The 25,806-nt window shown below is 38.9% G+C and overlaps 1 protein-coding gene and 2 long non-coding RNA genes across 8 annotated transcripts in view; 2 read left to right on the forward strand and 1 right to left on the reverse strand.

The window, feature by feature from the left end:
* Window positions 1-25,806, forward strand: part of LOC144639311 (inactive pancreatic lipase-related protein 1-like) — a 210,974-nt gene that overhangs the window by 151,142 nt on the left and 34,026 nt on the right. The gene's annotated exons all lie outside the window — the stretch shown is intronic.
* LOC144639347 (uncharacterized) overlaps window positions 1-25,806 on the forward strand; it is a 127,223-nt gene that overhangs the window by 10,357 nt on the left and 91,060 nt on the right. Inside the window, exons 5-6 of one of the 3 annotated variants that reach the window (XR_013568118.1) lie at window positions 929-1,050; window positions 2,052-2,399. The exons of 1 other annotated variant lie outside the window; for it this stretch is intronic. This is a non-coding gene — a long non-coding RNA (uncharacterized LOC144639347). Of the gene's footprint in view, window positions 1-928; window positions 1,051-2,051; window positions 2,400-25,806 lie in introns of those variants that run through there. One more of the 3 variants, XR_013568117.1, reaches the window with a different exon arrangement.
* On the reverse strand, window positions 2,319-24,059 carry LOC144639350 (uncharacterized). 4 transcript variants are annotated; one of them, XR_013568122.1, is made up of 10 exons: window positions 24,026-24,059; window positions 23,841-23,909; window positions 18,001-18,063; window positions 12,197-12,263; window positions 11,262-11,316; window positions 6,703-6,756; window positions 5,474-5,584; window positions 4,635-4,753; window positions 3,577-3,679; window positions 2,319-3,304 (listed from the first exon to the last, which is right to left on the reverse strand). It is a non-coding gene; the product is annotated as an uncharacterized LOC144639350 (long non-coding RNA). The 4 variants fall into 4 exon arrangements; XR_013568124.1 differs by having other exon boundaries at window positions 12,193-12,263; XR_013568123.1 differs by having other exon boundaries at window positions 24,022-24,040.

Consider the following 25,806-nt stretch of genomic DNA (forward strand, 5'->3'; position numbering starts at 1 on the left):
ACCCTTGGGGCGTATGGAAGGTTAAGCCTGGTTTTCACTAGCGACTCAAGCACAAGCGCAAACATTTACTAGCTCTTATTTCACATCAAAAACGGCCTCGACGCAAACATAAGCACACGCGCAAGCACAAGGATAAGAATTTTTTCCTTTTCTTGTGCTCGCGTTCACGTTATGCTGTGTGAAAACGAAACATCGCATAAGCGCAAGGAAATTTATGTCGTCTGGCCGAGTCTTAAAGCACTCGTGCCAGATTCCCCGCATCTGAGCATTTTAGCCTTGTAAACATGTCGACGGTCTTTTTCACTTGGCACAAATTACTTAATATGCTTGCGCTTGCGCTTGTGTCGCTAATGAAAACCAGGATTTAAAGGGGCAGTGTCGCGGAAATTAAGTGCTTCTTGAAAATCTAAGTGGTCTGGCTGGCTATGGATGGGTAGGAAGAAAGTGCCTTAAAATATAAAAAAGGCGGGCCAACGTTTTCAAGTTGCCAGTCCTACTTGTAAGAAAATCACATTAGGGTTTATTGACATCTTGGCGGAACAAATTCATGCCTTTCTTTTATTTTTTAAGGTTATTTTGTTAATCGTTCTAGCATAGTTTACACAAAACGAAGAAGCCTTCTCGTGACACTGCCCCCTTAAAGTCGTAGTGTTGTATTTGCAGAGGTCATATCTAAGCGCCGCTTATGGGAGGTGCTCGTTATCATAGGTGAACAAGAGAAAATAAGGGGTTTATCTTGCATGGGTGGACCCATAGGATTAGCGCCTCTGAGGACATGAATGGTTATTATACTGAAAAAATCCCCAGTAACACTCTTTTATCTTTGCTTTTGGACCTTGTGTGAAAATACCGATTATCGTCAAATTTTGGCATGTAATATTTACTGTTAGTAGCTGGATGTTAATCAATTCTGTGACTTTTGTGTTTTAAGGCTCGACGCCATTACGTTCAAGAAGTGCAGTGATTGGTGAACTGTTTACCATCTCCACGCAGACTGATCGTTTACCATACACCACGGATCCATTATGCTCTCATTTCCACAAGTGACAGGTTAGATAGTCTTACTTCTAAGCAAAAATTAAGTGAGCGTTCTATTAGCCCGTGATATAGTCATTTTTTATTTGGAACATCAAAAATCGAAAAGGATTACGAACGGCCAATGCACTATAAAGCTTTCAGCGGAACTGGTTAATTCGTAGCTTTTAGTCTCCTTCGCAGCCTTTGTTTGGCCTCGTCACGCAACGATCCCTCTGAGGAAGAGTTGCGTGAAGAGTCCACTCGTCACGCAACGATCCCTCAGAGGACTGAAGAGTTGCGTGACCAGCCCAAGTAATGGCTTGGGAAACTAGGCTTCTTTGATCTTTTTGGATGGCGTTAAATTTCACTCTAAATTTGCACAGTTCTTTAAAAGTCAGGTTTTAGCCAGTGTTTTTTGACAATATTGAAAATTGACTTTGAAAATTTTAGCTAGGTTGAAAGACGACAGAATTATTTGAGGGTCAATGTAATTTTTTTCCTTGCTTAGGGTAAAATTTTCATTTTGCAATCATTTTTCTTTTTCTTGCTTTTCTACATCGAGCAAAGAAAAGCTTAACGTTTCTCTGTATAGTACTTTGGTTTGTGTATCGTGTAGAGAAAACGACACAATTTCACACTAAACGTACATGTTTACTATACGGGAAACCCGCGAAATTCAAAGCATTCAAATTATATTCTTCAAGTTCCAGACAGTGTTGTTATTGTACGGTTTATTTTGCGGTACATCGCCCAATGCCTTTTATTATTAAGAGTTTTTGGAAAGCAGCGAAGTTTGTAAGTTTTTTATCTTTCCTTGTGATGATGTTATTTAGTTTGTAATGTATTTATATCATATTGAAAAGAAAATTTCATTTGCATTTACGTTCAACACACCATACGCGTGAAAATGTGTGTTGAAAGTAAATGCAAATGAGTTTCTTGTTTTCAATATTATGTTGAATAATATTTTCTTGGCTTTGGGCGTACAGATTTGACAATCAGTATATTTATATTTTATTTTCTATTTTCTACAGCTGTGGCCAAAAGCAACCGAGTGTTGTTACGCCAAAAGGCAGAGAGACGTTTCACCGGATAGTTTTAATAATACTGTGGTACACAACAAGGTAGTCGACATCAGAGTAAAACAACGCAAGGTTTGTAAACAAAGGGATTCATTTCAATCAAGTCATCTTCAGAGTGAAGCGGTTTTAAGAGGAAGGCGTACGAATTTTGCATTGTTCGACTCTGATATTGATTACAGTGTTGTTTATTGTTCGCAAAAGACATTTACACTGAAACTGTTGTATTAATGTGACATTGTTTTATTGATTTGTCTGTAGTAATGTAATATTACAGAATAAATTGCTTTGTTTTTGTACAAATTGAGTTGTTTTAACATCATTATCTTTCCTAGACTCTTTTGCAGGTGCCTTTGAAATGGCGAGTCACAGAAAAGCGAGATATCAATCTTGGAAGAAAAATAAAGTGGAGGGAGAAACCAGCCAGCCAGCCATCAGTAAGTAGCATTTCTAATATACTTTCAGCAAGACTTTGCAGTTAGCATCTTTGCGGTACAGTGAACTCTAATTTGCATGCGTCCTGTACAAGTACGTCGTATTTGTAAGAAGTGAGATGTACTGTACGTCATGACTGGAAGTAAAGCTACTTACAGTTACGACGTACAGTACACCTCACTTCATACAACAACGAAATACTCGTCCACGACGCATGCGCATTAGAGTACACTGTACCACAAGGATGAGTACGCCAAACTCTCGCTATAAGTATATAAGAAATGCTAGTTAGTGGTGGTTGGTGGGGAGGTGGTGTATTGTACCTACACTTTTTATCTTACTTCCAAGGTTGATATTTTGCTATGGCCGTTTTTCAAACTGGTCATTTTCAAGGCATCTGAAAAAGAGATATATAATGTTTGAGCTTTGCACATACAAGCGTTTCCCGCCAAAAGACTTAGAAAAAAACTTGACTCAAGATATGATACAAGACGCGCATGCGTGTGTAGAAAGTCATACCACAAGGATGAGAACTCAAAAAGACTTAGAAAAATTTTACTTAAAAAATGGTACGAAATGCGCATGCGTGTGTACAAAGTTGTACCACAAGGATGAGAACGCCAAACTCTCGCTATAAGTATAAAAGAAATGGTAGTTAGTGGTGGCTGGCGGGGAGGCTTGGGATTGTACCCCCACTTTTTTCATTTTTTTCCAAGGCTGATATTTTATTTTGGTCGTCTCTCAATCACTAGTTCTGGTCGTTTGCAAGGCATCTGAAAGAGAAATAGAACGAAAAGACGTAAGAAACATTTGACAAAAAATATCATACCAGACGCGCATGCGTATGTACAAACTTTTACCACAAGGATAAGAACTCAAAAAGACTTAGAAAATTTTTACTCAAAAACGGTACAACCTAATAACCCTCACCTAAACAACGGCACACATAAAAATCCTGTTTGATTCTAAACCGAAGGTGGAAAAGCTTCGTTCAAGTTTGTCGATGTATTTTTGCACTGAAAATGTTTAAATAAATAATACTTACTTGGTCCATACGTTCACAGAAAAATGCTCGTGAAAGAAACTTTGATGACGGCGTTTGTAATCCTCTCGAAAACTTTTAAGCTGCTCGCTGTTCCTGTTGATACCTAAACGAAACAAAACATATCATTACCTTACCAAATTGTTTCTTGAATAGAATATCAACTTTCCTAGACGCCATTTATTATTTGATATGCAAGTTTAATTTCGAAGGTGAGAATATAAGATGCAAATTGGGCTATTAACAAGCAGACGTAAACACATCATTTCATTTCAATTTTACTGAGACGCAATAAACTTTGGAAAGCGCAACAAAACACGATTGGATTTATAGACTGAAGAAGGTTGTGTTTACACGTGAAAAGGGTATCAATTTAAATTACTACATGTATTTATATTTTTGTTTTTTCCCAAACCTAATAGACGCTTCCAAGCTGGGCTTCATAAATCAAGTTATTATAGCTGTTTGGTAAAAAATTTCAATAAAATGTCCCGAAATAAATAAAATTTCAAACACGTAAAGAAAAACAAATTTTTGAACGCACTGTCGATGTACTTACGGCTGACCGTATGCGACTTAAGCTGAATTTTCATCAAATTTAAATGTCTAAAGCCGGATGGCGCAATGGTTTGGTGCGCGCCTGTCCCGCGTAAAACTCGGGGCTTGCAAGCACAAGTTCAAGCCTCTGTCCTGGCGTATTAAAAGTTCTTTTTTACTTTTACGAAAAAATAAATAAATTCGCCATACGGATAAATTTTATTTTCAAACTTTTTTTAGGATACCAAATCCGATCATCTTCAAGAAAAAAAAAATGGGACGAATCTAGATAGCAACACAACGGCAAAAATACGTCCAGTTAGAAAAAATCCTGTGTTAGAATCGCTCTTTTTGTACTGAAAATGTTTAAATTGTTACAATTAGACTTTCGCTCGAATTTATTTTTTATCGCTTATTGACTTAACCTGACAATGAAATGTGAATCTGGCTAAAGAAAGTTTTCTCTCATAAATTTTAAATTTCAAATTCGAATCAACAGTAAACATGTTAACAATAAAACTTACTCGAGCTTGCCTCTTCCGTTCACAGAAAAATGCCAATGAGAGGAACTTTGATGACCGCGTTAATGATCCTTTCGAAATTCATCCCAAACTTTAAAGCTTCTCGCTGTTCCTGTTGATACCTAAACGAAAACAAAACATATCATAACCTTACAAAATTGTTTCTTGACTTCAATGTCAACTTTACCACTAATTAAAGTTGCGATGTAAGTTTTAGCAAGTTTAAGCTAAACTTGCGATGTAAGCTTAGCTATTATGGTTAGATTTGTAAGACAGTTCAATAAAATTTTCTCTTGACGAATTTAACACAATAAAAATAAACTTATTTTTGTACGTACTTTTGATGTACTTTCAGCTGACCGCGCAGAAACGTGGTAGTTAAATTTTATCATTTTAAGTGTCCAAAACAGGTTGGCGCAGTGGTTTGGTGCGCGCCTTTCGCGTGCTTTCTCGGGGCGTGCAGCCACCAGTTCAAGCCTCTGTTCTGGCGCATAACATGTTCTTTTTTTTACTTTTATATAAAAAAATATCATGCTTGGATGAATTTTGTTTACAAACTCTTTTCAGAACTTAATCCGATCATCTTCTTTACTAAGAAAAAATTGGTGACGAATAAATCAATATAATACGTTAAACCAAAAGCACGACTTGAAAGAGCTAAACTGGCTTCTCCCAGAAAAATGAACTCGCTTGATGCCGGTATATTAGATTTTCGTTATAATTTTTACGTAGCAAAGTTCAAAAACATCGGCCGTCTTTTACTTTTTATATTCATTCTTCGGCGAGCGAAAAGTACATGTTATCTTCATGATATATGTTAGAAAGTATCAATTTAAACTTACATTGGTCATTCCATGAACTCTGATAGTTCCTTTCTTCTTAGTTTGAGAGAGTTTAGAAATTCCGGAAGTTGTGCCCAGTTTCCGCTAAGATGGCGTCGACCACATTGTCATCTAAAATAGACGAGAACTTACAGTCAGTTACAAACCAAACAAGCCCGCTGCAGGTCAGGAGGCAGTCAGTTGACAAGCTGCTGTATTAATAGTTCGACAATGGTCGCCGGAGTGCTGGAAAAAAATATTTGCTTAGAGGGCATCAGTCTGATGTGAAGACGATTGACAAACAATATCAATTCTCGGGTATGATCATCCTTGGAGACCCAGGCGCAGTTAGTGGGGGGCGGGGGAAAGTCCGTGATACGGGCGAAAAAAAATCGGCGAAGGAACGACTTTGATGGGGGGTAATTTGCACCTTTTGAAATTTGTTGAAAAACATACGTAAGACCTTATAGCGATTTTGAAAAAAATGGGCAGAATTGAAGCTTCTTTTAGATATTGTATCTCGGAAATGAAAACGGCGACCCCCATTTTTTTTTTACATTTATGACATGAGTAACTCATACTTCATAAACTAGCAGTAGTGAGAGTTTAAAAAAAATCTCAATGATAGAAGATTTTCGCGCGAACGTCCTTAAGAATATCAGATCCTGAGAACTGTGTCTAAACCCAATATGAGAGGCGCAGTTCAAATGTGTGCATGGGGAAACTCCCAAATAAGAGGGAAAACGGGTGTGCCATGGAAAATTGGAATGGAAACCCATAAGCAGGGCAATTTGGGCGTGGTAAGAGCTATGTTGATCGCTAAGAGAAACCACTTTTCATGCTTTGTATACTTTTCATCATTTGGTCACGTGCAATCCCAAACAAGACCTAAACTGGTACCAATATTGAAGTTTTGTCATGAACATACCGAGTCAAAAATCCTCAAAAGTCCCTGCCTACTACATGTAAGTAAAGCAGGCAGAGGTCGGCTGATTACCACCATATTCGTATCTATAACAAAATTCTCGATTTTGATTCGTTTTGCGCGCGCCTATTTGTCGCGTAATCGGCGCACGATCACGTGGGTGTCCAATTATTTGTTTGTTGCGTGCAGGCCTAACCCAACTAGTAACCACGGTAAAATTTTTTGGTTGATCGTCTTTGTTGTTGACAAAATGCATGTTTTCAACAGAGTGTAACAACAGCCAGGCTGTGTTTGCAGACTTCTAAGGAATGGAAAAAGAACTCACCTGTTTACTAGCAAAGTGGAAGATCATCCCATTGTACATCTGCAATGGTTTCATCTGAAAAATATCGAAATAACGTCAATATCGAACTAGAAACGACATTTGTAGGCTTTACATTAGCGCAGATTACCAGTAGATTAGTCTCCTACTCACAAACCGTTTTGTGTCTTACTCCACTAGCAAACAACGCATTCTTATTCAATATTGTTCTGTTGTTGTTCTTGCTGTTGAAGTGAAATAAACGCTCAGGACTCTCTAATAAAAGCCTCATATCTATTTAATGCCTCCCCTAGGACCCCAAATATTTAAAGGAGAAGTTCACTCCAGAATGGCCATTTATTTTCTTTACGCCAATAAAAAGTTTATACAAAGATATGTTATTCACCAAAATTTCAGCATCCAACGTGTGCTATAACCCTAAGAATTCTTTACCAAAATTTGACAACTGAACGCCGCCATCTTGGAGCTGGTAATGTATGCGTGACGTCAAAGAGCTCAGCCTGAAGTTTGGCGGGAAATTTTAAAAGTTGAAACTCCTTGTTTTCTGTATTTCTTTGAGCTCTGTTTGAGCAAAATGGAAATGCACAAACGGCATTTTGTCATACAAAAGCCACTACGAAAAAAAAACAAGGAGTTTCGACTATTTAAATTCTCCCGCCAAACTTCAGGTTGAGCTCTTTGACATCACGCATACATTACCAGCTCCAAGATGGCGGCGTTCAGTTGTCGAGTTTTAAGAAAGATTTTATAGGGTAATAGTGCACGTTGGAGGCTGAAATTTTGGTGAATAACATATCTTTGTATAAACGTGAACTTCTCCTTTAATAGATGTCCAGGGCATAAATTAGATCATTAATTTTTACGGTAATGGAGTTTTGTCATCAGTGAACAGCCTAAAATGAGTCCGCATTGCACTAAAGTCCCTATATGAGGAAACCAGGCAGAGGTCAGAAGAAGTTAGTTAGTTCCCTTCGCGCCATGGGGCGCATAAGGCTGTAACTGTCTCTCGTCAACTAGCCCTGTCTTGCACTGCGCCCCTGACTTCCGACCAGCTGAGAGGTCAGAAGAAGGGGACGGCTTCAGTATTCATGACAACTTCACAGCGCTTTAAATGTGTACCTCAAATTTTGAGGTTATTAAGCATTCATATATTCAAGCTATTGTTTAAACTCATTGCCTATTCATTCCGATGTATTTGCCGACAAGCCGGCAAGCTTCCGAAGATCGTGAAGAGCGCAACATCTTTGATGTAGGTGAGAAGCATTTCTTTTGTTCACAGACTGAAAAATATCTCCTGGGAATCTGCTTGACTGATTTTATTTTCTATCACTTTCAATGCGTGGAAATGTAATTCATTTACTGAAAAACTGCAGAAGTTTTAGAGCGAGTGGACGTGCGCAAAGATAAACAAAGCAAGCTCGCGTACTAAAGTATATTTTCTTTTTTATAATACCGAATGAAAATATTTTCGATGCAAACAAAGAAAGGAATTGTGTAAAAAGGAATACCACATACAAATAAAACAGGACCTTTTAATCACTGTACACTTGCCTTTGTTGTTTGGGATATTTTATTCGATCGGCCGTGGTATTTGCATGACTATAGTAACATTTAGACGAGTGACATTATGCAAGACAGCATGTTTATTTAAGCGACTCAGTCGAATCGAGACTGAATAAATGTGTTTCGTTTCAATTACTAAATAATTGTTTAACGTAAATCAAAAGTTTGGCGTGACACACAATATAGTTAAGCGAAGATTATATTTAGTAAGCTTGACAATTGTCGGCGAAAAATATTAAAACTTGGCGCGCGTGCAGCACGGTTTCACATTACACATTCTCACCGAAGGCTAGGAAAATTAAACGCTTAAAGAGTTTTCTGTGTTCACAACACTATAAATCAAAGTTTTAAACGCGCATTTTTGTGCGGAGAAATAAAAAATCAAATCAAATCCATTGTTTGTTTTTTATTCTGAGGGATACATACTTCATAGATGGCACGGGATAGACGAAAATGCTAAACTTTAAAAAAAACAAAGTGATCACTCAGCTTAGATAGACTATAGAGAATTGTCCTCAATTAAAATCTCTTTTATTTGCACTAAAAACGCTTCGAATAAAATACCAACAACAGAAGGAAGAGTTTAACTCTATAAAAAGCGATTTTGGAGCTATCTGGGCATAAACAATTATCAACATGTGTCAGAATTTGGATACGCATAATTAACTCTGTAAATGGAGCCCGCCGCTACGCGCTCGGCGAAAACAAAACTTAAATCGCCTACAACGATCAAAATAGCTCGTTCAAGATCTCTTTTTAAAGCTCTCAACAAGCTCTTTATTTTTTTAATAAATATAAAAGCGAAAAATACATCGCGAAAGACTTAAATCTGCAAAATGTCTGTAGTGGTTATCGGAAGTTCAATCACAACTCAACAACAAAAGGATACGTTCACAACTTCATTTGCTCAAGGTAGGTTAATTGCGCTATTGTTCCAGTCTTTTGAAGTCACTTCCAAAATATCTCACCTTTTTAGAAACGAATAAAACCGAAGTTGTGCGACACAGTTTCGGCAGCTACCGAAACTTATACCCAAAGGAATAAATGGAGCCTTCAGACTACAATTTCCAGCGGTATTGCCCATTTCAGAAAGACACATTTAAAGCGCGGTGGAGTTGTAATGTGTTTTCGGGAACATACCATCCCCAAAACCCCCAAATCAAAAGGTTGGACCAAGTGGCATAACAAAAGTTGTGATTTTAGGTCAACTTTAGCAGCATGCATGTAGATTGTAAAGGATGTATGGAATTCTAAGAGGACAGACCATGATTGTAATGGCACGCACACTCTTGTAAAGATCTAATTGTCGTAACCGTTTGTCAGTAAGATGTCTAAACTGCATTGAATTCTACAATTGGCTTGGGCTCCATTAAATCCTATACTTTTATATCCATTACAATTTTTCCTGTACATTTTTTCTAGTATCGCTGTATGCATTTAAGGTGGCTCGATATAGTTTAGTCAGAATTAGACATGGTCATCTTTGGTGTTCTATTGCAGCTATACCAATACTTTTTAGGGAAATACTTTAAGACAAACTTGTGCAAGTTTTACAAACGAACAAATTGAGGTCATTGGGACATCAAAATTCGTTGTCATGGTAACGTCATTTGAGGTCAAAGATACCCCATTTTGGACTTTTGAGGCTCATAACTCAAAAACTACTCGGTGGAATTTCTATTTTTTATTCATGTTTATCTTACCGACATAAGGAACATTGGTATCTTTGGCCGCTTTGGTCATTGCTATGGCAGCCATTTTTGACGTCACGGTGACTTAAATTTGTTCATTGGTAAACCCTTTACAAGGTTGTACTAAAAGTTTAACCTCAACATGATGGTGTAGCTGTAACAGAATGCCAAATATTTATGGGAATTTTATATTCATTGCCAGCCACCTTAAACTATCAAAGCACAAGTGTAATGTTGATGTGAAACTAAATCTGTTGGTTGAATATATTTAGCAATACACGCTGCTTAAGTTGACGCGAAATCACAACTTTTGTCATGTCACTTGGGCAGTTTTTTTTTTTTTTTTTTTTTTTTTTTGGGGGGGGGGGGGGTGGTCTGTTCTCAAAAAACAACAAAGTCAATCAACTAAAAAACATTACCATGGTTGCAAGTTGGGTAGGGCTTCACTATGCAATATGGTGGGGATCGGTCAACCCCCTTCTTCTGAGATGTTTTCAATTCTTCCTAGTTTTCTCAGACATACATTCTTAATTTAACACCCCTAAGACAGACAAGAAGCATCCCCACCCTTGAATTTGTTGTTAGTTAGTTAGATAGGTAAATAGTCCAGTAACTTAATTGACTGATGGAAAAACCGTGTATAAATAAAGTTATCTTATCTTCATATGGGAACGACCCAGGGAGCTAAAGGGTGTGTAGGCCTGCGTATGCAGATGGATATCCGGATATTTATTTCACACAACCAAAAAATACAGTAAAAAAACCCGCGTTTAAGAACCTAACATTTAAGAACCTGTTAGGCTAAAATTTCATTTTTAAGCACCCTTCACATAAGAACCATTTTAGGCTAAAATTCTAAAACAGGTTCTTATTTAAAAAAAAAAAGAAAAAGAAAATCTTCTCAAAAATATAGAACACAGTCTGTACACATTATAGTTACAGCATAGTTACATAAAATTTGTCCTCCTTGAATATAATTATTAACTGAGATGAACAGATGAACATTTTAACAGAATCAGATTAAAAAAATTTAAAGTATAGTAATTTGCTTACCGAAGCCTCCAAGAATACTGTTATTGGACATTAAAGACCAGATCATTTAAAAATTCTACTTTATTTCTTGAACAAAAGTTAAGAACCTAGTTAGCCTAATTTTACACTAAATACCATTTATATAAGAACCTGTTTAGGCTAACTTGAAAAAACCTAGGTTCTTATACGCGGGTTTGTACTGTATTGAATGTTTTCCACAGCAAAGGTAGATCTCCCTGCACTCACAGGCTTCTTAAAATTGGAAAGGGAGCTCACCTGTTTCCTGGCAATAGTGGAAGATCGTCCTGTTGAACAGCTGCAATGGTTTCACCTGTAAAAGACAAAAAATATATAAATATTTTGAGAACATCTTCAATTTGGTCAGACCAGGTCCTGAAAGACTGCAAGTTTCGTTTTTGGCAAATTTGATTCTAAATCAGTATTTTCTTTAAATACAAATTGATGGGGAAATTTGCATAATTAAAATAATATAGTGGAAACACCCATCGTTCATTCAAATTTCAAATACCAAATAAATTAAAAATTTTCGGCTTCACTCCATTTTGATGTAGGACCAGTCTTTACTTTGCAGATCAAGAAACTCAGGAAGAGATATTGTTGGGTGGAGCCAGCTCCCTTGTGGGCCAGCTCTTACACCAATCTCTTGTACAAAGTCCAAGATCCATTTAGCGCATGCAGACAGTCCAAATTTCTAAACAAGTTTCAAATTTGATCAATTTTGATGTAGAAGCAGTCTTTGCTTCACAGATCAAGAAACTCAGGAAGAGATTTACGGGTGGAGCTAACCCCTTATCAGGTCAACTCTTACACCCATCTCTTGTACAAAGTCCAAGATCCATTCAGCGCATGCAGACAGTCCAAATTCCAAACATATTCTAATTTTGAGCAGTTTTGATGAAGGACCAGTTTTTGCTTTACAGATCATGAAACTCAGGAAGAGATTTTGTTGGGTGGAGCCAGCTCCCTTGTGGGCCAGCTCTTACACCCATCTCTTGTACAAAGTCCAAGATCCATTCAGCGCATGCAGACAGTCAAAATTCTAAACAGTATTTTTACTTTATGACAAATTTTGATGTAGGACAATTTGGTTCAGACATAGATCAATAAACAGTGGCAAAGAGACTTCATTGGTGGAATTATAATACCCTGGATTAAAAATTTGAACTGAATAAAGTTTGTCCAGTACTTAACTGACTGCATATCTGTGATCTGCACATTAAGAGTAAACAGCTTGTAAGATGATTGAGCTCTTTGTTCCTGAAGAAAAAAAACAAAAAAAGACATTTTATTGGTTGTCCGCCATGTCACTTGCAATAATTTATTGTTAGTGTGAATGCAAGCCTTACAGGTTTACTGATTATAACACCATAAATGCCGATGGTGCAGACCTTGGTTACATTATTAGTACAAATAAAAGAACTATAGAAACATTCTATGACTGTTTGTTCTTTTTTGTTTCATATCCTATGTCTACAAGCTTCTCACCCCCCCCCCCCCCAATCTCCACTTCCTCTTACATTTGTAAATAGCTTGCATCAAATAACCATTATTTCTGGAGCAAGAAATTTATGAAACCATGCCTTTCTCTCTCCTCAGCCTATTTACCCTCCTTTACTCATTTTAAGCAAATAAAAACAATAAATGACAGAACAAATTGTGAATTTCTTTTGGCACAAATTGACAAACAGGTCTTGGGAAATACTGGTACTAGTTTGTGGCATGTGCTAATAAAAAAATTAAAGTATTCAAGTGTACAAAAATTGGTAAACTGATAATCTGCTAGCATTTGTCTTTAAATTAAGTACATGTAAGCCCTGCCCCAGGGCTGTCTATCATTATTTAAAAGACATCCCCTACAAACTTGCTTGAACTACAGTGTGCTTTAGAGGGTATTTATGATTACTGTCGCTTGCATCTAAGCGTGAACACTGGCCACCAAAACATGATTTACACTGTAATTGGGTATCAAACGTGGCAAGATTCGTCATCAAACATTAAAGTTTAGCAGACCATAACGGCAACTTCTGCGCTCAAAATGCTCACACACTTAGAACAGGCGAAACTTTACACCAGAAGTGATTCAAGTGAACTGGCAAATGCATATATCAACAAAGATCAGGATAAAATAATTTGTTGAAGGAAGTCTTGATAACCAATCTTCCCGCCATTTTGACTGTTTCGAAACCGGAATGTGTCGAAGTTTCGGCGCGGAAGTTGCCGTTACGTTCTGCTAAACTTCAAATGTTTGATGACCAATCATGTCAAGTTTGATACCCAATTAGATCATGTTTCGGCGGCAGATGCAAGCGGCGGTATTTCATTTGTGGTTACATGTACAGTACTGTACAGGCCCGCAAATGATCCCGGCCCGCAAATGATCCTGGGACCGCAAATGATCCCAAATTGGACCACAAATGATCCCAGGACTGGAAATGATTCGTGAAAATGATACAACAAAATATTTGGAATGGCGTGGACTTTACAAATAGTCTACGGATGGCGATATTTATAAAAGACAAGCGCCGTTGCAAAAACGCAGCGATAGAAAGCGGTAAAAATACCGTGCGAAATAAAATTAACATGTGAATATTTAAGTTTTTCGTTTAGAAAATGCATCTTTAGGCCCCGTTTACACGGGTACGGATAAATTTTGCACGGACAAAAGCTTGCACGGTTCCACCTTGTGTTTACACAGGACCGGCGGAACTGGACGAATTTTTGAACGGCTAATAAGTGTGCAAGTTTGGGACCTGAAAAAAGCAGGTCTGCTTTTTGAACGGCACGGTTCCATATTTCGTACGGACTCGTGTAAACAGCCGAACCGTGCAACTTTTTGCTCAGATAGCGTGGTAAAGGCCTGGAATTTAGTTATGTTTTGCCATGTTGCTTATCGAAAATGAAACATTTTGTTCCATTTTGTTAAATTTAAGACATAAAAAACAAAAAAACAGATTGCAGATATGGGGAGACGAGCGGCAGCAGCATGCATCGCTATTTTGGCTGGATTAAGATTAGCTGGGCTTTTGCAGTACGCGTTGCTGCAAATGGCTAAATGTTTTCGATCTTCAATTCTTCATCGATAGAGGCAACTAACACGTTTGATTTTCTTGGTGAGCATGTACAGCTTACGAAACAACCAGCCGAGGAAAAAGCCACGGGCCAGAAAGCCAAAGCCAAAGTTTTTGTCTGCCGCCATGTTTGATTTGCCGCGTGCATTAGCGATAAACAATCACAACAGAGCCGTAAAAAAGCCATTTAAATGCCGCGACTGGTCTAAAATTTGCACGGATCCGTGTAAACACCACTGCAATCTGTAACAGAATTTGCACGGATCCATGTAAACAGGCGGTCCAGGAACAAAAATTGTCCGTGCAAAACTAATTTGTCCGCACCGGTGTAAACGGGGCCTTAAAAATATACATGAATCTTCGAAGATGTCTCTGCTGTCTAATTAACCACTTTGAATTTTTTTCCTGTACAATGCTGCCAAGGTAAACAGGAGCTTCCTTTTCCTTGGAAGCGCACAAAATTTCTACGTGCGAATTTTGGAGGTTATGACACATTTGTAGTTTATAAACCATTATTTGTAAACACATTTTCCTTCACAATTTGCTCTTGCAAATATTAAGTAATTACAGTAACACAGCGTCTCTTGGTAGATTTATTTGCATACCGCACACGTAGCGCTGTCACTTTTGCACGTGCAAATTTCTTACTGTCAATCATCTCCGCCCCTGCACTGAAAGTTATGCGAAACCGTAGCCACAATCCTGTGTCAGAATTTTTTTCAGTGACCTGATAAAGACATTCGAAGGAAAAAATAAACCACAGATTTCGAAAGAGAGTAGCTCAAGAACAAGAGGCGGAGGTGATTGCAATAAGCAACAAAACTCAACTTTCTTCTAGACTTTTCAGTGACTTTTCGTCTAGACATTGTCGCTTTAAACGCTGCGTGATGCATGTGAATTAATGGCTATCAGCTAAAAGCATTTCGCTGCAATAAATATTTTTTTTAGAGAGAGTTCTTATTTCTGTTGGTTGGATTGTTAAACTTTATGTCGGGTTTTAGGTCAGTAATCAGTACATATGTAGCAGCTATATCGATATATCAGTTTTGGATTAAAATCGTTCAAATACGGTACATTCTCTGGCGTTAATTGTTTTTGTTATTGTTGTATTATAAAGGAAAAAAACTGGTTCAAATAAATGTTAAATCCCCTGTCCAAATTCTTTAGTCCACGCAAATCCATCGTTTACGGTCGGGCGACTGTTTCCGGTCAAGGGATCATTTATGGTTCAATTTGGGGATCATTTGCTGTCCCGGGATCATTTGCGGGCCTGTACAGTACTGACTTGTTTTTGGCTAGCCACACAAATTGTTGTCCTAACTGATCATGATTCTTATTTCCCTTACGTCATAGTCATGTATGAAGATCTCTTCTACACAAACATTTTTTGGTTGTAACAAGTTGTTGGTCAATTCATGTACATGTACTATATCCATTTGGGTTAACTCAGGGATGTCACTAAGGGCCAGCTGCCGGCTAATTTCACCAGCTGATAGAGAACTTAATCTGGCTGAAATTCCACAGAAAACAAAGACTAAGGCCAATTTTTAAGGCTGCCAAGGTCAGGAAAGCCAGCTAAGTGTTTTCTTAGCTAAATCCCTGTGAACTGCGTGTCAAAATGCGGTTGTCATGGCAATGTCAGGGATGAAGGAATAGCTTCTGAAAGTTTTTAATGCACCACTGAGTATTTATCCCCTTCTCAAATTGTGGTAAAATGTAAAGGGAGGTGGCATTATGAGCCCCCACCCCCACCCATAGCCCCTTGTCATGTGGCTACTGTGATTAACTTGGCGAGCCCTGGGTAAACAACACCCTGTCAGTGTGTCTGCAGTACACCACACTATCTTCAGAGATACACTGTCTAAAACCCCCAGTACCGGTAAATAAGCAGGGTGATCATGTAAAGCAGACTGTACAGGGACTGATCACTAGTTACCTTTAGGAAGGGGCTTTCACTTTGAATGAGCATGAATTGGTAGCAACAGGTTGCACCGGTGCAAATAAACAGAGATGAAGTTCAAACAGCATAAACTAAGACCCATATACAGTACTGCCTGAAATCATATGCAGTCATCAGCCACGGGTTTCACGAGGTGGACATGCGGGTAGTGCACATGGTTTGGCCGTGCGTCCACCTCGGGACGAACGAATGCAGCACGAGACGAAACCAAGACGAAACCGAGGGAATCACGCGATCTTCAAAGCCGCGTCATGCTTTTAATTGCCTTTGTTAGCTTTATTGTTCCTCAGCATCTGTTAGACACCGACACCGACAAGCAGGACTGCAAATAACAGTCGGTCATCGGACATTGGCCGACCAAAATTATTTGCAGCCCTGGGCAAGAAATTTGATCGTAAACCTTAACGAACAAAAAAGAACGCTGGATCGCCCAAAATATAATAATTGAAAAACCATCTCGATTCAATCTCGTATTTTGCAAATCCAATTATTTTCAACTTAGTTTCGGCACGATGACAGAAAAGATCTCAAAGCAAAGATAAAAAAGATCAAACCCTTGGAAGGAAAATTATCCGCAGTGTTATTTAAAAAAAATCAGATATGAGATGATTATGGAAAATCTAAGTTACGGGCAACGCTCGTTCATTCACGTGGCAGTTTTATGTAATCAAATAGTGCTGCTTGTCACTTTTCATAATATTCTGTAACTACATGTAGATTTCTCATGGTTAACAATTAGGAAAGTGAACAACCTTGGACCTTCCATTCGCGCTTTCCCCTTTGAAAAATGTTTTTGTCTCTATCTATTGACATTATGTTAAATATTTCAATGTTCAATGCCTTGGTTTTATGCTTCCCATTTATGAAGCTATTGAAAACATAAGAGCGGAAATTGTATTTTATACATTCAATGCAGAAAACTTAGTCTGATGGTTTGCGCGTCTCCACGTCCCCACATAACCATGTCGCAGCAGTTTCGTCTTGCTCCTCCCGCGGCACATGCAATATACGCATTCTGCCCTTACACGTGTGCCAATGTGCATAAGATTTCAGGCAGTACTGTAACCATTACCGGTAACACCCTTGGGATGTTCATAATTCCGTTGTACCATGTAAAAAAGGGACTGGGATCCTGGTGGGAATCCTGCTATGAACCAGGACCTGGTCTTACTAGATTCCATCTAGTTCCCGGCAGGTTGGCGATACCCCACTGGGAAAAAATCCCAGTAAGTCAGGATCCCGGCAACATGGCAGCCATGACTTTCCACCGGGATCCTGCCTGGACAAAATTCCATGCCATGGAACCTGCCAAGAATCTTGCTGTGAATTATATTCTTGCCAAGATCCCAACAAGAAAAAAATTTCTAGCAAAGTTCAAGTAATGATCACAAGCTAAGGGATTTTAGACTTGTCTGTTCAGCAACCTGTAATTGATGTGTCCCTCGATCCTAGCCCACGTGAACAAATCATTGTTGGCTGTAATAAAAACCTAATTGTACTGGTACTGTGGGCCATTCCAATTAAAATTCACACACCCCATTGACAAATTTTTCTTAAGAAGTCTAAAATATTTTTGGCACCTTTGATTATTTCTGAGGGGGTCAGCAAAAAATGAGCAAAAAAGTGGTCTCTTTTTCTGATGGGGATACAAAAAAATTGCTTTTTTCTGAGGGGGACATCATGATGGCACTTTTTTCTTAGGGGGTAAATCTTGACTTACTTCGTCAACAGGGGGTGTGGATATAAAATGGAATGGCCCTGTATTAATGAGTGTGAAGAAATTAATTTTGGTAACACAGATAAAATAGACATATTTTTTAGTCAAGATGGAATTTTGACTGTAAAGCGCTATAAAAGATTAGCTAAATAGCGCTATATAAATTATTATTATTATTATTAATTGTTATTATTATTATTATTATTATTATTATTATTATTATTATTGAAATAAAATTGAAACTCTTACCATTTTCTAATTAAATAGGTTTTCATTCACTCATGCCTGCATTCACTGAACATCCTGCTGTTTCTGAAAAGAAATATAAGACTGTAAACATTGTTGCTCTGAGCTGATGTTTTGAAATATTTATTAAATAAAGCGCTCACATTGATCTTACGCCAAAAATATTAAATCCAGTTGACTAAACTCTGATTGCATACAAATTTGCACTTCTGAATTAAAATGTGGTGTAAACACCAATCCAAATATTCACTCTGCTTTGCTATCATTTTGATAAAAAGAGCATTATTTAATTTGGCTTCTGTGGCCGGCAGTTAAAGGATAAACAGGTGCCTTTTGTTTACAACGCAGACAATGCCTACTGTATTTACTCAAATAAGCACCACCCCCGATAAGCGCCGCCCCCGATTAAGTGCCCAGTCCCGATGCCGCGCATATTTGAGGAATTCCATATAATTAAATAGCACTACAAAGAAACTCTAGAACAGCCTTGGAATTTCATTTTCATCAAAAAGCGATGTTTCACAGTTCAAAGTTATTATATATGAGAGGAGGGGGTACCCCAAAAAGTTTTATAAGGGGAGGCTCCGCCCGAGTTCTTACCCCTTACCCTTTTATATACCATTTTGACAGAAATTGTACCTCTTTTGTATACTTTTAAATGAAAAAAGGTACCCTTTCATATACCTAAAGGACATGGTATAGACTTAGAACATGATGTTTTCTTGTCATTTTCAGGTAGCGCCTAATAAATTAAAATACGGTAATACAGCCATAAATCGCATCTGTTCGAAATATTTTAAATAAAGGCCCTTTGAAAAACCTAAATGACTGATTTCCATACCCTTTCGTATACCTAAACTTGTAAAATCCCTACCCTATCATATACCTGAAGCCTGAAAAAAGTACCCCTTTCGGGCAGAGCCTCCCCATATAGGCTGTTATAGGTAGTACCCCCCCCCCCCACCCCCCTCCGAGATTGCAGTGTGCAAAGAAAATAGTGTCCACTAGCCAGGGGCTAGTGGATTTATGGGTTGAGCTACTGGACTCCTAGCAGTTTTCACTGATATTCAATCTCTGAAATTAAATTTTCTCCAACCAGCGATTGTGTTTTCGTTGCCATCTATCCATCAAAATAAAAGCAACAGTCAACAAACCATTAAAAACAAAAGCAAACAAAATGTGTGGTTCCAGAAAATATCCATACCCCCTTCCCCACGGAAGGGATTTGCCCTATGACTCCCCCCTACACCTCTGGAAATTCCAATTTAGCTTCATACATTGCTTTAAAGTAACTGTTGTGGGTCTTTGTGACCCCCCCCCCCCCCCGGAATTTCCAATCCCTTCTGTGGGTGGAGTATGGATATTTTCTGGAACCACACAATGGATCAAAATCTACCAATTACAACTGACAGAAAGACCTTTTGACCTGGTTTACGTAAACTCCTGTTTCCTGTGAGAGGTCCGCTAAGATGATTGACAGCCATTAAATTTCCTGATTAATCGTAATTATCTACTTAAATGATAAAATAATTGACCTATCACAGCAGTGTTCTCCCTAGGATTTTGGGAAGGCCAGGGGGTAATCTGACTGTGATTTTCAAATGTCAAAACCTGATTTGTGGAACTTGTTTCCCCACATTATTATCGCTTTTTGTCTCTTTTCCAGAGTAAGAAATGAACCTATTTACTCTTCGCCAGCTTTTAAAAGTTTTTTTTCTGTTCTGAGCAACCCAAGTTGACTGAGCTCACCATTCTTTCCAGGAACACTGGCAATTTTCGTTTAGTCTCCCGCGTACAACACCTTAAAGTGGCGTTGTGTTCCTGCGACAATTTGATAAAAACAGCTGCTATCCAAAAAAACGAATGCATCACAGCTCTGAACAAATTAATGCGAGGATAAATTACTTTTATAATCGTATTAATGGTGAGAAAACTCAGTAAAAAACACCAGTCTTATTTGCTTATGGATAGCCTTTAGGAATTCCCAGTTCCAGATTTCAAATTAAGGTTACGTTGCATTTAATCTTCAATTTTAAGCCAGGCGGCAACAATTTTACTGTGAATCAAGCAAGGCGGCCCGCCTGGCCTTAAATACCTAGGGAGAACACTGCACAGGGCTCTCAAGCTTTTACTTGTTTTCTCAGAGGTAGAATGGTAAACAACTCGACTGCATCTTTCCTACGGGTTCTGGGTGTATGCTCCCCAGACATTTTTTTTTAATTCTATTTAAACTGGTTTTCTCAACTCTGGGTACATATGACCCTGTTTTTGAATCTCTAAATGAAGTTGCATTTTACTTTGGTCTCAATTCTCTTACTCAGTAGTCTATAGAGAATAACAAAATTTCCACAAATTTTCCATGTTTTCTTAACCTAGAACTAATTGTTTAAAATAGAAAACCGCTGTATTTTTACTCTCTATCCTTATAAGAATTAATTTTTTTGCTAGACAATCTTTTTTTACAAGAGACTTTTCGTGTATAATACATAAGGCACAAGAACTTAGAAGACTTTTCGGTAAAAATATATGAAGTATAAAAAGAAACTGCTGTCTGTAGTAATGCAGGCGCAAGTTTAATTGTACGTTAATGTTTGCGCTACGCTACGACGGAGCGAGGAGGTTAAGGCGTGGAGCGAGCGGCGAGCGTGGAGCGAGCATGGAGCGAGGGATGGCGTGGGATGCAAAGGGACGATGCACCCGAGACCTGGACCCCATGTGAAGTTATGGGCCCGACAGAGGGGTAGGTGCTTGGACGGTTGCTATGGAAACCGACACCATAGCGAGAGCCCTTTGCACTGAGTCACACTGAAATATCAGTGGAAAAAGGAAAAAAGACCCCACCCCAGGGAAGAGGAAGAGTAGAGAGGAGGGAGGGAGGGAGCAAAATTTGCGGACCAAAACGACTAAGAACACGGCGCAAAAGCAAGCGAACCAGCGGCGACGATTGTACCAGGCGAAACGGCCCCGAGGGCAAAAATTTTTTTTGGGATCACTTTCTTGGGGAGCTTGGAAACCAGGCTTGATTTGGTAGCCGAGCCTTCCCCTCACAATGTGCAAAATTTTCATAGAATATCCACTGAAACTTTTTGAGAGTATCAGATGTTTGTTAAGAAATGTCAAGCGATTCAAAAAATGATTTTGGTTTTCTAGTTGACGAAATATCTGAACTTCGGTATACCATAAAATCGCTATGTTCTCGACACTTAAAAAAATTTTGGCTCAGCCCGGAAGTGATCAATATTGAAACAGAAAACCTCACACAAATGAATGAATGGATGAATATCTCTATTTACTTTAATAACCCAATAAGAATATTCGGTGTTTGTTTAGAAATGCAAAGCGTTTTTTAAAATTATTTTGGTTTCTGAGTGGACGAATTTTTCGAGCTTGTGCATACCATAAAATTGCTAACAATACACCCGCTCATCTTTATTTCGATGTGCTACTCAAACAAGACGGATCGAAATCCGCCAATCACAGCCCACTAGTATGACCTTCTGAACTTGTGGGCTCATTTGCATGAAATCAACACTGGCTGGAAATGAGCCCACAAGTTCAAAAGGTCATGCTAGTGGGCTGTGATTGGCGGATTTCGATCCGTCTTGTTTGTGTAGCACATCGAAAGATGAGCGGGTGTAAGTGTCATGAACATAGCGATTTTATGATATGCACAAATTCGAAACATTCATCCACTTCGAAACCGAAATAATTTTAAAAATCGCTTGGCATTTCTAAACAAACTTCGAATATTCTTATTGGGTTTTTAAAGTAAATAGAGATATTCATCCATTCATTCGTTTGCGTGCCTGGTTTTCTGTTTCAATTAATACTTCCGGGCTGAGCCAAAATTTTTCCAAGTGTCGAGAACATAGCGATTTTATAGTATACCGAAGTTCGGATATTTCGTAAACTAGAAAACCCAAATAATTTTTGGAATCGCTTGACATTTCTAAACTAACATCTAATACACGTAAGAAGTTTCAGGGGATATTCTGTGAAAATTTCGCTGTTGTCTGTAAACAAGGTTACATTGTGAGAAGGCTCGGCTACCAAATAAAGCCTGGTTTCCAAGCTCCCCAAGAAAGTGATCCCAAAAAAATTTTTTGCGCCCCGAGGACCCACGGGCAAGAACGAGGCTTGGTCGGACCGGGGGCCTGGAAACTGCTCCGCTAAACATTAACTTCTACCGACAAACTTGACTCCAATGCAGGACAGGATCGAAAACTCGAGAACGTTTTGACTTCACAAATGGATTTAAACATTGTATTTCGAACAATTTTGCCTTCTGAACTGCAAAGCAACACAAGATAGCGAAGAGAGAAAATAAATTTATTTTTTGGCCCTAAGTTAAAGCTGAAAAAGGAGGTTACGTGGCCAAGCGTTTCGGTAAAGCTATTGCTTTTCTTGTCGCTCGAAAGCAGATGAAAACGAAATGTATCAAAAGCACAGCCCTGGACAAGTATAGTTACCTTCAGAACTACGGTGGATGAACTTTTGTGATTTCTTTCTTGCTTTGAATTTGATTTCCTTCCAATATCTTTTTCTTTGGAAACTTTCCTCTTTGCTTTTTATTGTTACTTCTCTAAGTAAAATAATTATTATTTTTTCCATTCCATTTGACGGGTCAGGCCGCCGCCTCTATTGGGTTTTTGACCCGAGACCCGTCTCTTATCTGGAACACTGGGTTAAGGATTGAATTTCAGAGTTTGAATGTCACTGAAAACTGCAATCTAATACTTTGGCAAGTGAAACAGCTGAAATGAGAATTTTGGAGGATAGTATTTAAATGTGGCTAACTGAAAATTAAGCAAGGTTAAACTCGAAACAATATTTGCTTGCCAGCAGTTGCTCCCCAGAAGTCGGGCAGTCTCAGGGTTTATTTAGGGGCTTCAGTAAATTTACAGCTCTCCTGTGGAGGTCAATCCATTTTGCTTGCGTTGTGCTTCATGCAAGTTCTGCCTTTTTGCAGTTTCCTTCCCACACACCTTTTCCCATAGGTATAAGTATTGGTAAGTATTGTATAAGTTTTGCCTTCCACTGAGTTTTTTTCTCTCAGTGTGACGGTGCCCCAGGGGGGGTACTCCGGCTTGTAAATGCCGGGGATGATCGAATGGAGGCAAAACTCAGGACCCCAAAAAATCCCTTAGGCTTCTGACATTACCGGTACCCCAAAAAATCCCTGGTCCAAAAAATAACCCCCCAAAAAATCCCTTGACAAATTACCCCTAAATTGCCAGGAGGGGCAATAATATGACACAAAGAAAATCACATCATCCCCGTCATTTACAAGCCGGAGTACCCCCGCTGGGGACGGTGCCTGGTGCTTGCCACTCCCAGGGTTGTCATGGTTACCATTCACGCCTGCTGGCGGCTCCAACATAGTCTCTCCAACATAGTCTCCCCCCCTTCAAAAATAACCTGTTTTTCAAAACCCCTATTGAAAAAAGCCAACATTACCCTAACCCCTTCAGAAATATTCAAAAGATCAAAGATTGCTGACAGGGCTTAGCTCCTCAAAAATGACTTTCAAAGCCCGTTCAGAAAAATTATCTCAAAATAATAGGAGTGTGGATATAAAATGGAATGGCCCTGACTATTGTGATTCAAATTTTAACCTTGGCAAATTCTGTCAGAAGACCATACCGTACCCTACACCCCCCCCCCCCTCCCCTCCCCAGATAAACAATAATGGCGGCCTCAAAATACACTTCTCAAACGAGGCCAAGCATGCTTAGTTACATTGGAAAACGCTTATTGAAGAAAGAAACCCTTATTTCCACAGCCTTTATAGCAAAGAAAAAAAATTTAGAACTGACATTCCTAATAAAAGCATTTTAGCTTACCTGCACTCCAAGCTGCTATCAAAATCGCGCGTCAACACATCTTGCACATGGACAGCTCTAGCTCCTTAGCTATTCGTAAAACAATCAGCGAATATTACAAGATGATACAAAATAATAAGTGGTAAATCACTTTTACGATTAAAGGACGGCAACAGAGAAGGAAACGCTGCAGATAAATTACTCACTTTCAGTTTACCATTCGGCTGCGGTTCAAAATGGAGGAACTGCTCTTTGCAAAGGACGCTGGGAAGTTATACACGCGCGTGGCGCACGCGAGTTCGCTAAGACCACTTTGGCTAGCTGTCTCGTGTAAAAACTGAATTATAAAGTCATGTCTTTTTGGTCTCACTTAGGTTCTATTGAGGTTCTCGCGCGCGCGCGTGCTAGAGACATGACTTTAAATACATACTCTCGTGGCGTATTTTTAACGGTCGTTTTATTTACGACCAATTCACCACTGATGAAGGGCTAAGCCCGAAACGTTTGGTTTATAATGAACTTTTTGGCACTTACAATACACTTTTTTTTCGCAAAACTGAATTATGCTCGAGAAATGCCGTTGATTGATTGGTTACCGAGTGATTACCCAGGAGCCAATAAACAGACTACAGAACACACATTGTTGATCATAACTTTTATAGATTTGTTGGCTCCTAAATTTTTTGTGCGACCCAACACAAATTAAGGCCAAAGGCTGCTATGTCGCGAGGGACTACTTTCTTGTACGTGGTCGATCCACACCCGGGAGGGGGGGGGGGGGACTCGCATATGAAAGTGACGGGGATGCTCTTCGTCTCGCTTAGGGGTGTAAATTTCAGATTTTTGGTCTCACTTAGGGTGTTCCGAGCAAAACGCCAATATTTTTAGCCATAATGGTCTCGTTTAGGGATACACACGAAGAAATACAGTCGAAGCTCTCCAAAGCGGACACCCTCGGGACGCGAAAAAAAGTGTCCGTAACTAAAGCTGGCCGCTGACGAGAATGGTTGTCGTAAGCGGCCACTAGAGGTGTAGGCGGTAGATGGCCGTTTACCGGACGGAAGTGGATGACGAAAAAACAAAAACTGAAATTTTTAGTATTGTACTGTAGTTACTGTAAAATCATTGTGACGAACGGTGTTGTGAAGTTAGTCGATAAGATGCAGAGGTTGTTAATGAGATTTTCTTTGGGGTGTCCGCTTGCGGAAGCTTAAAAACAAAGAAAAAAACTAAGTCGTGATCTCTGAAAGTGTCCGCGGCCGCTTACTGGAATGTCCGTTTACGAGAATGTAAAAATACAGAGTTTGTATGGGAGATAAAACGGGGTTTCAAACAAGGCGGCTGTAAGTAGAGCTGTCCGCTTACGAGAGTGTCCGTTAAGAGAGCTTCGACTGTATACAATTATAAATTCTATTCTTATTTTTTGTATCTTTTAGGGGTCAAGAAAAACTTGAGCCACACCCAGATTGGTCTCTTTTAGGGGTTCTTTTCAAAATTTCCGACGAGTTCCCCGTCCGTTTCATATAGGAGTCCCCCCGGGGGTCAACACAGCTCAGAACACCCCGTCCTTCATTCAAGGTCTTTACCACGTTTTCACACTGGTCACAGACACTAAAGATCCTTGCCTAGAGATGGCCGCGGTACGTTTTTCTTTGGAAACAACACAGTTTTTCCCCTATACCATTCTGATCAGAAGTGTGGTCATAAAGTAGAACATTGAGCTGTATAACAGCAGCTGACGTTTCCGTTGCGTTCTTCCGTTGAGGATCCGATGTTATGCCACCCTTAGACATCGTTATTTGTTGTACACTCTTTTTATTTTATAAGACTAGTTTAAAATAATATCGAGGCTGAAATTTGCGAACCTTTAAGAATATTTTAAGAATAAACCCGAGGCTGAGATTTTGAAAAGAATATAGTTTTTAGTTGAAACAAAATCAGGTATTTTCATTTCCGTCACTTTATCTCTGTGAGGAATGCTTTGTTT

Source organism: Oculina patagonica, chromosome 14 (assembly GCF_052425735.1).
Source record: "Oculina patagonica isolate OP01 chromosome 14, crgOcupat, whole genome shotgun sequence".
In the NCBI taxonomy this organism is placed as follows: Eukaryota; Metazoa; Cnidaria; class Anthozoa; order Scleractinia; family Oculinidae; genus Oculina; species Oculina patagonica.